This window comes from Homalodisca vitripennis, chromosome 3 (assembly GCF_021130785.1).
Source record: "Homalodisca vitripennis isolate AUS2020 chromosome 3, UT_GWSS_2.1, whole genome shotgun sequence".
Taxonomy (NCBI): domain Eukaryota; kingdom Metazoa; phylum Arthropoda; class Insecta; order Hemiptera; family Cicadellidae; genus Homalodisca; species Homalodisca vitripennis.
Window position 1 is genome coordinate 126,346,252 of NC_060209.1, and position 13,406 is coordinate 126,359,657.

Below are 13,406 nucleotides of genomic sequence, written 5' to 3' on the forward strand. Positions count from 1 at the left end.
TTTACACCCTTCATCATGACTAAAATTTTAAATCTTCTTTTGTTTACTGATTTAACTTGAGTATTTTAATCATGATTGATTAATTGAAATAATATCTCATGCATTATTAGTATATTATTAGTAGTTGTGATATTCTGTGATAGACACCACTGATTAATAACATTAAAATATAAACAGTAATTTTATTCTTTCATAATATTAATGACATACTTTATTTCAATAATATTATATACATAGTTACACAATATGTTTTGTACATTAAATTTTTTTCATGACCGCACAGGATATTCTATTAAACCACGTCTGTCAATTCACTTACCATGTAGTTGACCCAGTATATTTCGTAGAGAACGGTGAACATGTGCTTGGACACCCTCCTGCTGGAAGTGAACGATGTCTTCATCAAATTCATTTTCCGTAAGAACAGTAGTTAATGCGGGGGAAATTGATTCTTGTAACATGTGAAAATACACTTATCCATTAAGATTCCCATTAATAACAAATGTGATTCCCAAAAATCCACACGTATAATTTTTCTGAGTATTAGGTACAGGATTCGCAAAAATCATGGGGAATTTCTCTGTCTCAATACTTGCAGTTGTGTTTATTATTTAATTCTATTGATAGAAATACTGCATTCACTACATTCGATCAAACAATGAATGAGTATAAATTACTGCTTTAATTTCCTCGTCACAAAATTGTAAACGACGGTCTGGATCGTCCTTATTTAATTCATGTACAAGCTAAAATTTATAAGGGCGAAATTTAGTTTTTTTATTAAACGTACCATATAGGCCCTTGGAAAACATCACAAAGATTCGTTACTAAAACTGTTTCTTTTTGTCTAAAGGAGGTCGACCTGAGCGTGGAGCATCTGAAATGGATCCAGATACTCGAAATGTATTTACTAAGGTCCTTAAGTGTTTCCTTAAGGGCTATCCTGTATTGTTGTTAGTATTCAATATTTTACTATTTCTAGTATTATTATTTAATATATGATTGTATACCTTCAAGTAATTTTCTTGTATGTATTATTGGTTACTATTGTTGGTTATTAACAAAGAGTAACCTATGCAATATGAGGTTTACATTAACAGGTATTATGAATTAATTAAGTATGTATGCACGCATGTTGTATGTGAGTAAATATAGATATGAGTGTGCATTCAATATTGCATAAATACAAATTTGGAAAACACTAAAATACACAAAATAAGGAATAAGCATCATTATTGGATATGATTACATCGTTTATTGATTTTATTATACTGGTTGTTATATATTCATAACTAAAATTGCAGTTTTTAAATTTAATGTACTAATTGTTTTCAATTAAGTAGTTTATTTTATTTACTGGATAGGAACACACGCATACTTACAGTTTTTTATCCAGAGTCAGGGATGCCTATTTATATGGAATATACAAAACTAATCGAATACACCGACGCAGAATTTAAATTCCAATACTTTGCAGATATGTTATTCACAATACACTTGTGTTATAAAGTTTAATAGAGCACACATATGGCACTGAACTAGACACTAAAGTCCCAAACGCAGATACCAGAGAACAAGTAACTGTTTATTCCACTGCACCGAACCGGTAACTGTTTGTATAGTTGATCTTAGTTGATAATGGTATTTGGGGTTTTCTGACGCTGTTGGTTCTCTTAAGTAACAGAATGGTTTTTTAACGCAGGAGGGTCCTATTTATAATAATAGTTATTACATGGATATTAAGACAGCCAACATTTAGGAATAAAGGAATGAAGTGATTGAAGTATTCTGTTTTGGGCTCATGCAGACTCCCCTAGATAGGCGTAGAGCTGTATAGTTTAAGAATTTAGCTTTAATAGTGATATCACTATAATTGTATATGTATATAATTTAATGTAAACCAGCTTAGTCCTAAAGTAATCCTCTAAATTTCAAACTGTAAATAATAGACGAATAAAATAATTCTCATTATCAGTTTTTAATCCAATAGTAATCTAACTTTACTTTTGTAATAAAGACATGTAATCACCTGGGTGAGTCCTTTAATGGTTTAGGGTAGTCGCTGTGTGTCATATTATCAGTGTGAACTTAGACTCAGACTGTCTTGAATGAATCATTTTTAAAAATTTGCTACGACTCACAACAGTACTCTCTGTTGAAATTGTTTTGGACAATTTGAGAACCGCTAACACAAGATAAATATAGTTTGAAACGGACACCAGTGAATGAAAATACCAACAAAATTCCTAAACCATTTTAAAGAACATTTTTAAATATCACAGGCAAAACATGCAACAGTATAATAGGTTGTGAATCTTAAGAAAATACTTGTAGGAAAATATTTTTCCCTTGAAAAATGGATAAAGCTGATGTGTATAGGAAAAATATATTAAAACCGGTTTTGTACATTTGGGAGGTCAGGATATCTCCATCCACAGGAAATATAAACATAGAACACCCCTAACCAGTGTGGAAAGGTAATGTATAATTAGATTAATTAAATGATCAGGCTTAAGCCGATTATAGGCTAAGCCAATGTAATCCGTTAGCCTAACGCAAAGCTAACTAATTAGAGGCTCGCAGGACCGTAATAACGCTGTCGATGATCTTATAATAGCCCATAATATTACACAAAATTACTAACACTGTATTATCGCTTCGTTCTGGTAATTTATAACTATTGTGCGTACCGAATTATATATGTTATTTATTTTTAATCTTTTATACTATTAACTATCTAATTGTTTATAAATTATAACAGTTATAAATATAATAATAATTATAACTAGCAACACAATTTTCTTTCAATATTTCTGAGAGGTTGGTTTCCATAAGTTTCTCCAATAAAGTCAAGTATGACCCACGAACGTCCAGAGGTACTTCGTACTGGAGAACAGAATACGAAGTAGCGCAAACGTTAGGAACATATTCATTTTGTGTTGGATATATTTACACTGGGTTTATGTTGGAACGGGTCAACACAGTGTCTGGTGTTGTAGTCGCGGTTGCAAGTAGATAAATTGGTTATTACTCCTTCAGATAATGTCTATTGGAGTGAAACTGCGGAACATCACGTTTAGTATTTTTTGATGGCAAAATCGTACGTAAAAGCTATAAGACCAATACCTGAGTTGGTGGATATTATGAATGTTTAGCTCTGTGGTTCAAGTAAGTATTTAGCTACAAGCTGACTTTAATTCTTTACAACACACATTCATTTTCTTAAACTTTTGCTTAAAGTTTTTCAAACCGTTAAAGCAGTTTTGAACGCATACAAGTATTTATTGATTATATTTTTACTTTTAGAAATCTATATTGCTAAAACACCATTTTACCCTAAATGGTCACTGAGTTACCACGAATTACTGGTCTTTTAAAGTTTAAGAACCGGGCTTAAATGAGCTCGCTTATGAATTATTTGTTGATTAATGCCAGGGTATACATGGTGACTATAGAAACTGTGTCAATTTTAATTGTCAGTGTCTATGTAGAACATGTGTAGAAAAGTATACAGAGTTTGGACATTTTGTCCTGAATCATTATGGTTAAGACAGGTGAATGTAGTTAGTGTAGTGAACTATGTTAAAAATTGATTTATACATTATCTGACTGAAGATGGTCAAAGTGATAAATTATGCTTTATTTATCACTTTATCGGTACTTGTTAATAATACAGACCGGGGGAAATGGCAATATACTATTGGTTTCGATTATTGGTGTACATTATTGTATATACCTTCTTTGACCTGAACTTGAGTCTAGGTATTACCTCGAGTGATGAATATTTTTTCAGAAGTACAAGTATCCGGTACAAAATACTAACTTTTAATCTGCTCCATTCTATAGTTTCTGGTTTCTACTTTAACTATTCATGTTCCATGCGTACCTTATTTCAATAATCAGTTCAGGATAGGACCAGTTTCTACTTAATAATAATAATAATAATAATAATAGTAATGACATTATTTAAGAGCGATTTTAAACATTGCATCGATTTTTAAAATAACCTACGTCCGTTCAACTTAAGTAAAACTATTCTTATAACTAGCTAACATATTCAGTAAATCTCTTCAAATTTTGTCTAAAGCTTACATATTTTTAGTAGACCTTACCGGAGGGAGTAGAGAATTGTAAACACACGGTTCAAATACTATACAGTTTTCTACCAGGTTCAGTTATTTGTAGCTTTATAATGTAGCTCAACAGAGCTAGTTATATATTTTCTTTAAATAAGAGGGTTAACCGTGATTGTACCAATGACGATATTTAGATCTAAACAGTTTCTTTAATATTCCTTTCCAGCTGCGTTGAAACTCACTAATATGATATGTGTGTATGGTTATTTATAATGTACACACATATTACTGTACTGTTCTTCAACAAATGTAGAGTCTACGCTTTCTGAACCCAAAGTTAGGAAGTATGTAATGTATTATTGGAAGGTTAAGCCCCTTAACTAACACCAGCCTAACATAAACGGGGATTAATGTCATATCTATACAATATTTGTAACTTCGGAATTGTTCAGCAGTACATTGCATGAAGTGATATGTTTACATAACTGTAAGTTGTGAGGTAAAAGTAACTCCAAGTATTTTTTTGAATTTAAATTAGATGCATTATTAATACACAAAAGATTACCCAAGTTTAATAACTTACACTTTGGAGTAGTAAAACGCACTTAAATGTAATTAATAATTTTTGGAGTTGCACCGGAGACAATTATCCTCCGTCAGCAATTAAGTTGGGTAAGGTTACTGCTAATATTGTGCCTCTGCTTGATCTAACCGGGCCGTGGAGTAGCTTGCAATAAAGAGATAGGCCTAAACTGACAGATGCAGGATTTTTTGTTTTGGAAAAATGTACCACTATACCTTTACAAAAAAAAAGTGCCATTAGAGTGTGAGATGCTTACAATGTGAGTTAAATTTCTATCGTTAAGTGCACCTTGTGAGTTTTCTCACTCTCGTGAGTCCACCAATTTCCAATTTAATTTATCATCTAGAACAGTATTAGCCCGATGATGTGAATATTTATGATTATTTACACTTACCTGAATCTGCTGCTGAAAGTATTATATAGTAATTGTCTCCTAACTAGCTAATGCATACAACACTATGTCGTTAGCCTCCTTTTGACTGCCTGTCTACATAATTTAAACTGTGTTGCATTTTTATTCATTTAAAACTTATGTGGCAGTAACACATACATTTGTTAAATGTGGTCTCTAATTAGGATTTCTATTGTATTTTAGAATTGGAACGACTTATTAAAGTATTAAAAAGTTTATAGTTTAAAGTTTTGAATTTCTAAGGAAATTACACTCAAGGTTTAAAATTTTGGCGAATTTGTGCCAGTTATTTGCTTAGTTATAAAGTATCATTTGAAGTTTATTTCTTTTATTTTGGAAGGGAATGTATAATAATAGTTTATTTTAATTTCCTAAAGTTTTAATTTTTGATATTATTGTGTGAAATGTTTTTAAAGTTTTAGAGCGAACTCTTGATTGTTTGTTTTATATTGAATGAATTCTTGGTCTTAGACGAGATGTTCTATTTATGTAGAATTGCGTGTTTTATTTTGAAATACTAGCACATACCCGTGGCTTCGCCCGGAATTGCAACATTCCGTGTATTTGATTAGATAGCTCCAATGATTTTAGTAACACGAACTATTTTAGACCAATCTAGAGCAGCTCCAGGGTCGAATGTCATTGCTGTTTTAGTGAAAACACTTTTGGTTTAATACGATAAGAATCTTATGATACTTAAATGGAATTAGTCATATATCTTGTATCCAGTTAGGTAGGTACCCAATTTTAGTTTTCATTATTAAGAGGAATAGAATTTAAGCAAATTTTCAAGTAATTCTTATTTGAGGTTTTTCACTTCTAGTTCATATTAATTCTATTTCCAATGCAAAATTTGAGGTTGCTATTTCCCCCCAAGTAACAATATATAGACTTAATACTTGTTCAAATGTTCAGTTAGATATATTTTATACTAAAGCTTTTTCTTTCATATCAGGACATTTTCATACGTTGTGCTCAATAGCAGTTTCAGGAACTAACTTCAATAACACTAACACATTTCTATACTTACATTATGAAAGTAGTCATCCATATGTAAATATGATACATGATGCAGTAAATTACATTTTCTAGTTTCCTAATCATGTTCGCAATATCATATATATTTTCTTGGTCCAGGCTAGGAATTATATTAGTATTTATTTACCTAATCAGTGTCGTATGCCTCATAATGTTTTGTCATTAAAACTGCATTTAGGGTTTTGCGTATTGCTTTGTGATTCCACTCCCAAAATGTCTAAAGAAACCAAATTCAATACCTTACATATACATATTTCCATTTTAGTAGGCATGCATCCAGAATAGGCGAATTCATAATAAACTAATTAGTTTTCCTTGTTGTCACCATATTGAAATAAAAGTTTTGTTACTTTTGTCATGCTTTCACCCTTTGTATTTTAAAAATGTTGAAAATACTGGGAAAAGTAATTAAATATATGATTGTTCTGACATAATATAATGTTTCGAGAATGACTACATTTAACAGACTCTTTATAAAACTTTACAGAACAAGGTGGAATATTTTGCTGCTTTAGAGATCGGTAGGGCGTTGATCAGAGGGAGATTCGAAATAAGAATAGTCCCTCACCCAGGGTCCATTAGAATGTCCATATAAAATATAGCGTAACATATATTTTATCTAAATATTTTTTTATCAATACTTTCGCACTTTATTACGGATATTTTCATACGTTGTTCTAAACAGCTGTTCAAGGAAAGGTTGAAATAAATAAGAAAAATTTGAATTAAGAAGTAATTTTTACTATCAAGCTTACTGTACTATTTCAAGATTATAAATGTAAAAAAAATTGTAAATAATAGTTTATACAATGAAAACGTGATTTTTCTGTCATAAAGCAATATTTACATAGAACGCATGATTAGATTTAACAGGCTCTTTCAATTAATAATATTTTTTGTTTTGTTGTAATTCAACTTTAGAAACCAGGGTGCGATTTTTCGCGATACCTATACTTCTGAGATCCGTGGGACGTAGCCCCTACATTATATTCCTACGTTAGTAATATTCGAAATAATATAAAACCTATACATTAACCAGGTATTCTGAGTATGTCCATCTAAAATTCCAGTAAAACCGGTCCAGTAGATTGCGCGCGAAAGCGTAACAAACAAACTCACTTACACAATATATACTGTCAAACGTCTGTTCAAAGCTGGAATTATAATATTTATAAATCCTTTTTACTGTAGATATTTAACCAGACATACTCAACATATCAAATAATGAAATTAATGATAATAATTATTATTTTTAATAAATGATAACTTCATAATTTTTAGGAACACTTAAGACACATAATATTCTCTTTGTAACTTGCCTATTTACTTTGTACATAATTGTTTTTAAATATTATAAAACCAGTCTAGAAATGTCTAAGTCAAACAAAAATAAACAAGTTGCAAAGTTTTTGATTGTAAAACAAAAACTTGTGTCTAGTAAAATAATGCAACCTATCCTTTTAGAATTAAGGTTAGAACGACTTAACCTTAATCTCACATTACACTGGAAAAGTTTAAGATCTTTGTATCCTGGCATCCTTGTTTCTAAATTAAGTTGCACTATAATATATTAGCTTAATTGTTTTAAACTAATGTTAGCCTTTTATCAATGTAACCAGTAACCAGTGTATTATTTGTGTGATGTAGCATTTTACGATAGTAGCAAATTATCTTCAACCACATAAATAATACTAAAATAGTAACTTTGAAATATATTGCTTCTTAGATACTCAATATACAACCGCTGGAGCTGAAGCACAATATTTCAAATGCAAAGAAAATGAACAGAAATATATATCTGAGATAAATTGTATATGCATGACATAATATAGTACATAATACAAAATGTAGGGTTTTCGGACTACAATTACAATTCCAGCTTATTTTTGTATTTATCACAGCTAAAATAAATGTAAAATCAACGAAGATATCTCAAAAATATTTAGGAATGAAAATTTTAAGAATAAAATAAAAAATTTGATTTTTTTTTATGTATTGTTTGAACATTTTTGCAAAGTGTGCACTTTTATATATTTCTAACTGCAATAATGTAACTTAATGTTTCCTCCTTTATCCCAATCTCTAGAATGATTTTTATCATTATAGGAGATATACACAAAGAATAACTCTCTACCAAATCAAACAATTGTTTAATAAACTCGAAACTCATTTCGTTGGTTTTGATAAGGTATTATGAAACAGTCTGACGTAATTTGCTTCATTACTCACGTTAGCTACTACTGTATAATTAGCTGAACTGAACAACACAACGTTATGGGTTATGTCTCTTATTACATAACCATGAATTAGGTTAGTAAATATTTGTTGAATAACAAAGTTTTAAATCACACTGTATTTAAATATATAAATAAGTTTCAGTTGAATTATATTTTTATAGAATATGGTGAGGAAATTTGAATTTAATGTCTTAACCTCATTATTTATTGATAGTAAAAAACTACAAAAGGTTTGTTTGTGGAAGGACGTCTCGTAAATATAAAATATATATTTCATTAATAATGTTGTAATAACGGACAATCTTAAAAATAATGAATTAAATCTCATAAAATGAAAGTCCATACAAATAATTTCATTAGAGCATTTATTTCTCAGACGGCACTTAAGGGAATGTTTTGTTTGGACACAGTTGTTTGAAACAATACATAATAGAAATCAATGTGTAGTATATAAAACATGTTGATGTACATAAAAACATAAAGCATTAATTTAAAAAATATGAGATTTTCCTATTTGATTTTAAGCTCTGGTTAAATCCACATAGTTGCTAAAAATTGGTTTGTTTTTTAGCGTGTTTATTGTCTACTAATAACTTTATTATAATGACATCACTTAAAAATTCTTGTGTTAAGTGTACAATTAGTTAGATAGATTCTCTGCTGTTTTCATGTAATCATTTCAAATTAGTTAAATTAGAAACCAAATTCACATATGCTAACAGGTAGTAGAAAAACAGTAATCAGCCAAGTCATCTATGTCGGAAGTAGATGCTCTGTCCTTCACAGATTTAAATATACATCTGTAAGTCTATATAATGTGAAAAATTGCCGTTTTTTGTACTGAAACTAGTTGTATATTAAAGGAAGTTGCTAAAGCTACTTATAAACAATTTCACTGACTAACTCACAATAGTTCCATGAGAAAATACAGCTTTGAAAATCTACGGACATAGAGACCGGCGAGGTCCAAACAGGAGAGTAAACTACGCGAGTATTCAATAGTACCAAATTCTATTTTTCGTATTCGTAAATAACAATTAGTTCTCTAATTAAAAAAGGGTATCAAATAATAATTTGAAAACTCAAATTACACTGTAATTCTTTATAATTTTGTTCCCAAGAAATGTTTAGTTTTAAATTTTTAATCAAAGGCAATATCAGCTTGCAAAGGAGGATTTAGAATACAGTTTTCAATCAAAGAAGACAATATTCATCTTCTCCTAGAGGTAATGTCTTTTATTCTTTCATGATTTTTATATTAAAATTTATTATTAGGCTGTGCTTTAAATAATATTCCCTTAATTTCGTTTCAGAACAATTCAATTATAAGTGACATGTGACATACACAGGCATCACATTCTTGTCTCAATCTTAAGTATATACAGTTTCATTGCTTTATTACGTTACTGATACTAGATCTGATAAGTATAAAGGAAGTAAGTATATTTTGTGTTGCAAGTAATCTCGATCGCGTCCGTAAAAAGAAAACTTTTGATAACAATATTCAGAACCAATGTAAAATTAAATTAAATTAAATATTTTGAAATAATTAAATTATTCGAAATATAAAAATTAATTATCCGGACCACCACAAAGACTAATTATAAATTTAAAAGTTAAGCGCTTGAGGTAAGTATTTGCCGCATCTTTTTATCTGACACGCAGCATTCATCCTGACGCCTAGCTGGGCAGAATGCAATATAACGGTGGGTTAAATCTCGTGATAATTGTCTGCCATCCGAGATGAGTAATGGCTTTCATTCTGTCACAAAGTTTAACTCGGCGGATGGAATAAAAGAATAGGTTTCCGCTCAAACCTTACTTTGGCATATTTTGCAGTAGTTGTTTAGTGAAACTGGATGTAGGCAAATTTAAACTTAAATAATGCATAAGACAATCACTCGAGAATCCAGAAACAGTTCTATTTATATCTTTTTGTCAATGTATCTGTCTGTCTGTCCATATGTAAAGTCGAAAATGAAATTTTAAACGAAGTTTTGATTGAAGCTCTATTTTTATATGTGGAACACCGAGTTAAATAGTATCACAAAATCACTCAATGAGATTTCGCTGGGCGGTAGTGAAAATTTTTACATTCGTCGTAAGATGGCACCGAGATAATTGGAATTTAAATACATATGTAAATACAATGTGTACAATCTTACGACATTTTAATATACGATTATAACATTGAATATCGCCTATTACTCAACACATACGTGGCTTCGTGTGCAGACGTTTATTGTAACAACGAAACACAATTTATTAATACAATGGGAATACATCATCATATGGCAAGACGAAGAAGCTGCAACTCGAAGGAGTGTAATCTTTATTTTTAATTTTTGGATGCCACATAGAAAAGAATTTACTTTAAGATGGAGCATGTCCATCCATGGGATTTGGTTCAGCGTCATTGAAGCTTATAATTCAGCAGGCTGGCAAAAGTTCTCTTCTGTTTGTCTGGGCGCTGTAAAAATATGTTTGGTACAATTAAGTCTGTAATCAGGACATCTCAAGAATGAAATAAGCTATGAACTTGAAATTATTCGTGCAACCTCAACGAAACCTGCTACGCGGCGTGTACTCTGGAGTACCTGTTTATAAGATATTCACTAAGCTTCTAACACGTGCTGGATCTTAATGAAAACTATCTACCAAGTTGGTCTCCTAAAGTCATCTTACTATTACAACCTGTGTTCACTGACCAACAATTTACGTTACCGTATAATATGACCAATCTTTAGTTTATTCCTTTCAGCCGTCGCAGAACTAAATTAAATTTCGTGAAAATTATAGAAAATACCATTACTAAAACATCTTAGTCTGTAAAAAATTTTAATACAGAGAATGAAAAACACTCCATCGTATATGAAAATATTCATTTATAAATTTGAATCTATAAACTAAATAATATCCATTACCAGATTTTTTTTTGGAAATATTGCCACGTCAGAATGAATGTTTGACTTTTACACAATTTTAGTAGGATATATAAGTAGTAAATGGGGGTAAATTAAATTAAACTCGTTGTGTCTCAGAAAAGGAAAATGCCAGACTCATCCAATATAAATCTAACGTAATCCGCATGAGTGTTAAGACTTAAGAGATTGTTATTAATTGATGAAATAACAATATGGACGCCTGTCGATGTTGAACAAGCTTTTGGTATGCAGAGCGAATGCTCTGAATTGTTAGTGTTACACAAATTATTGACCTTATACCATTGTATTGCCTGAATATTTTGGCATGGTAGAAAGCTAAAATGTATATTTACAGCTATACTTGACAAAAATTACTAAACTACGCATTTTTACAGTACTTCTATTGTTTTTAATTTACATTATGTTTACGCGTAATATTTAAACTCAAAATTGTATGTTATATTTTCACTATAAACAGTGATTTAATACCAGATTATCATAAAATACTAGTTTATAACTGAAGTTTGTTAAATTCCGTACGTATGAAACGTTAAGTATGGCAGATGTCTCAATTCTATTGAAACGCATTTCGTTTTGTAGGTCTAAAAAGACTTATTTTGCTCATTAATATGTATTATCACTAATATGTAATAAGCTGAAATAAAGAAGTAGTCAAATGTCCAAGTAAAAAAGTCAGGAGAATTCAAAACAATAATACCGTCCACTAAAACCTTATATTTAAAGTTTGCTGAATGACGCAAGCACTACCTGACATATCCCTTACGACGTTCCAAACTGCTCTGCCGACGTTTATTCCTGATAAAAGATGGTCAGCATTCACTTTAGTTTTGGAAGACGAGATCAGTAAGCGAGTCCTTAACATTGTTTCGGTCTACTTCCTTGTTATTACCTCATTATTATGAGGTAAATCACATTGTAAAATGTGCCAGTACTTCAGATCCTCCCTAACTCAGTAACTGCATACTCCATTTAGGGAAACTATCAAAGTTTCACATAAAATGGTATTGCATTTTATACATACTTCTTCAACTGAATAAAAAAAAGTTAGAAGGGCAATCTATGTTTGTGACAGGATTTATGGACTGTTATGTTTTCTCCGTCTTATGTTATGAAAAGACAAAACACAGGCTCACCTTTCATGTAATTTTCATAATCGAGGATATCAATTTACTGAGCCTAATGATAAAAAACCTACAGGCGTTTAAATGGAAAGTACGAGTTAAATAATATTAAATCACCTTGACAAAGTATATCAGGCAATACGTGTGTCAGGCTATTAGCATGTTACTTGCAGTCCAGTCCTTAATTGAAATGTTATCGCGTGGTAGATCCACTTGTTGTACTGTGAACACTTAGTTTCAATTACCTGACACTGGCAAATGTTACAATTAAATATTCTTTCTGAACATAATGTTACCTCTACAACTTTTGCGGATGTATATATGTTTTGTTTTTTAAAACTACACGAATATTTAATAATTTGAATTATTTTTGCTATAGATATAATACAGGAAAGCTGAAATGTCAGCTATATTTAAATTTAAATTAGTTTTAATTTTTAATTTTTTTTTTGAACCACTCTAAGGAATACACAATAACAGCATATAAAACGAAGTGTTATAAGAAATAGCAGTTATTTTGATTTATTTCCTCCAAAAATACTCCATACATATTCTATAATTAAATGAAAATGAAATAGATTCAAGAAATAACAAAACATAAATATGTTGCAGAAGAATATAGTTCATAGCTAAGCACCACAAGAGAGAACGAACTAGCGAGAAGTATTATTACTGTGGCGTCCAAAGCAACCAACATATGAGGCTCTCTATTTAATGAACCTTTGTAATAAAAAAAACTTTTAAAACAAAACAGGTATTGTTATAACTTATTGCAATAACTATTGTTGTTTATAGTACCATTTACGACAGAAATTGGGGTCCTTTAAATAGTGTAATGTTTTGTAGCTTACTACAAAATACATGCACTTTAAAACCAGCATATGTTGCTCACACCTTTAAGAATATTCTTAACTATTTAAAATAACTTGGAATTGCTACTTTTAACAAGAAAGGTAAATCAATCTCAAGAGTTTGAAATCTACCGTAAAAAACA